Consider the following 3524-nt stretch of genomic DNA (forward strand, 5'->3'; position numbering starts at 1 on the left):
ATTTCTTTTTAGCTCTGATTATTATTCCACTGTCTGCATGTACCACAGCTTATCTATCCATTCGCCTACTGAAGAACATCTTGATTGACAATTATGAATAAAGCTGTTCCATGAGCAGGTTTTTGTGTGGACATAAGTTCTCGACTCCTTTGGATAAATACCAAGAAGCATGATGGTTGGAGTGTATAGTGTGATATTGTGATATAATAAGAAATATATATTTGGTCTTCATCTCTGATTCCTTGTACAGAGCCTCTAAAATCCTTGTAATTTCCTGAGTGATGGGGTGATAGGAGCATCTTTTGTTATAATGTTTGATCTTAGTCCCTGTTTCCTAACATAAAAACTTCTAAGACACTTGGGAATCTCCAGAATCATGAATGTCTTTTGAATGCTAATGAGATGTCTAGTGGCTGGGGGCCCCTAAATAGCTTCAGACTGGGGGCTGGTCACTAGAAAGCCCAAGGCATGATTAGAGGGTTAGAAGTTTAGCCCTACCCTACACCCCCAGAGAGGGGAGAGGGGCTGGAGATTGAGTTAATCACCAATGGCCAGTGGTTTCATCAATCATACCTGCCTAATGAAACCTCCATAAAAACCTCTAAACTACAGGGATCAGAGATCTTCCAGGTTGGTGAATGTATCCATATGCCAAGAGGATGGCACACCCCAAAAGCTCCTGTGCTCAGGACCTTCCAGACCTCACCCTATGTACCTCTTCATCTGGCTGTTCAGTTGTACTGTTCTTTATAAACAGGTAATAGTAAGTCAGTGCATTTCCCTGAATTCTGTGAGCCATTCTAGCAAATCAGTCAACTCATTTCAAACCTGCTGGAACTATGTATGCTCCCTATGTTTTTTATTCAGTTAATGTGCTATTTATAACTACCACATACATCCATCCAGGCTACAAAACTCAGTTACCTTCTCCCCTTCATCACCTCTATACCTAATCGATGACCTAATCCTGCTACCCAGGCTTATGAAATATCTTTTGAATCTACCTGCTTCTTTACTTACCCTATTTACTTCATACCTCATCTCTTTCTAAGAATATTGCAATAGTTTTCAGACTTGTCTAACATTCTGATTCTCTTATCCCTAATCCAGTCTATATTTCCATATGAGTCATCATTTGAAGGCAGCAATGTCTTGTAGAACTTTCTGAAATGATGGAAATGCTCTATATCTGCGCTGGCCAATAGGGCAGCCATTACCTCCTATGTTGCTATTGAGAACATCAAATATGGCTAGTATGACTGAAGAATTGAATTTTAGGTTTAACTGATTTCAAATCTACATAGCTTCATGGATCTAGAGGCTACCATATTACACAGCACAGTTCTAAAACGTGGATTTTTTTTTTTTTCATATCCTACCCTAGTGCTTTCAAAAGGTCTTTAACTATAGGATAAGGTCTAGCTAGAGTTTCTAGTATGGCACTGAATGACCCCCATAATCCAATTCCCTCTTCAGTTCTTTTTTTTTTTTTTTTTTTGCGAGAGAGAGAATGAGAGAGAGCACGAGACGGAGGAGGGTCAGAGGGAGAAGCAGACTCCCTGCTGAGCAGGGAGCCCAATGTGGGACTCGATCCCGGGACTCCAGGATCATGACCTGAGCCGAAGGCAGTCGCTTAACCAACTGAGCCACCCAGGCGCCCCCCCCCTTCAGTTCTTGCCACCTCTTCTGCACCAATCCCACATATAAACTGGCACTGTAGAACACTGCTTTACCTAAACAAGCCATAATTTTTAGATCTTCCAGCTTTTGATCCTGCTGTATCCTCTACCTAGAGTGCCCTTTGCTTGTTTCATTCCTTTCAGCATCTGTAACTTTCCATGCCTAAATAAAGCCATGCACACACCCTCCAACAGAGGAACATTCCCTTATCCTTGACCTTGAACAAGCCAGTAGAATCTCTCAGCCCAGTTTTCTCATCTGCAAAGTGGGAGTGATAATATTTTCTGCCTTACAGAATTGTTGGGGGATTAGATTAGCACTATCCAGACTCCACCACTGAGAAAGCACTCAATAAGAACTGCTGTTACTTTTTTCTGTTCTCCCACAACACTTAGCATGTAGTATTAGAGGTCTTTCCAGATGGGACTCTTTCTCTCTCTCAAGACTATGAGCTCATGAGCAGCAAAGACTCAATCTTGTTCATCATTGTACACCAGCATCTACCACAATGTAGCTATTTGGCAAATGCATTAACTGGGTGACAAATAATGGAGTGAATCAATTATTCACATAGTAAGCTTTGTGCAGCGGCAGTATCATACCCAGTGAGGTTTATCCGAGACGCGATTATTGCTAATTGAAAACAATTATTCACATAGGATGTCACAGAATACTAATTTTAAAAAGTATGCCCTTTTTTGTGTGTATCTTTAGGGAGGAGCCAAAGAGATATACAGTGGCAAGAATGAGAAAAGAGAACGCCATCAACTTCTCTTGTAAAGCATTACATTTTTCTGGTTGCTACCCAGAAAAACTGGCATAAGCCTGTTGTTAAATCTGTGTCCCCTCTCCTTGCTTGACTGGAGTATAGCTCTAACGTTCTGGCCATTTTGACTGTTTGGGTCCTCTGCCCCTCCCTGCCTTGGGTATCAAGCTTCCATCACTGTCACCAAGGAAACAGCAGGGATGTCTCCTTCCTCACAGCTCTGCATATCTCAACTCTGGTCGCCTTTGTCCAGTGAGCTAAATTCTTCATGTGCACCCCACTAAACCAACTCTCTTCTATTAAGTATTTTATTCATTATTCTACCTTTAAAAAAAAAACACAAAACTGATGTATAACAATTTCTTCTCTTGAGAAAGGTCCAGATCTGTCACTATTCTTGGATGCACTAGACATTTTTGGTCTCTGGGAGCAAATACAAAAATTGTCTGTTTAGCCCTTGGAGTGTGTGCAGTGTAAGTGCAGGTCAATTTTAAAGAAGGCAACAGAGCATTCATAATGGGTCTCCCTTTTAAAAGCACAGTAAACCAAAAATAAACCTGACAAAGGGCAGCTGTAGAGTTTTAACATGTGGAAAACTCCACAGGCAGCAGTTATATAACTGGAAAGAAACATGATAAATATTTTACACCGTTAGATGAACTTCCAACCCTGACACGTGAAAAGCAAAGAACACAAAACACACCTCAACTCTCCGAAGAGCGAAAAGCTTACACTGAGAAGGGGCCAAGGCTATTGCTAAGATCGGAGCCCTGCCTTCTAGCAAGAGTCTTGATTGCTTTTTCTTTTTTCTTCCTCCGGCGTCCAAGGCGGAGCCGGCGAACCCCATCTCCCCCCCCACACCCCGACCCAGCGCCTCCCCCGCAGCTTCGCCCGTTGGCCAGAAATTTTCCAAAAATCTCCACCCCTAGGCTGAAAACCCAAAAAGTTTTGTGCCAGGAGAAGGAAGAGAGGAGTTGGAGCGAGGCAGGCGGAGTTGCCCTCCACCGCCGCCTCCCCCCAGCCCCCGCGGCCCGCGCCTCCCGCCCCCTGCTCCTCGCCCGGGGGACAGCGGGCAGCC

At 43.3% G+C, this 3524-nt stretch overlaps 1 pseudogene; it reads left to right on the top strand.

Moving 5' to 3' along the window:
* The first annotated feature begins 2256 nt into the window (after positions 1 to 2256).
* On the top strand, positions 2257 to 2379 carry LOC115944466 (U4 spliceosomal RNA; annotated as a pseudogene).
* The last annotated feature ends 1145 nt before the right edge of the window (positions 2380 to 3524 follow it).

Source organism: Leptonychotes weddellii, chromosome 1, assembly GCF_054177405.1.
Source record: "Leptonychotes weddellii isolate Sample4059 chromosome 1, ASM5417740v2, whole genome shotgun sequence".
Taxonomy (NCBI): Eukaryota; Metazoa; Chordata; class Mammalia; order Carnivora; family Phocidae; genus Leptonychotes; species Leptonychotes weddellii.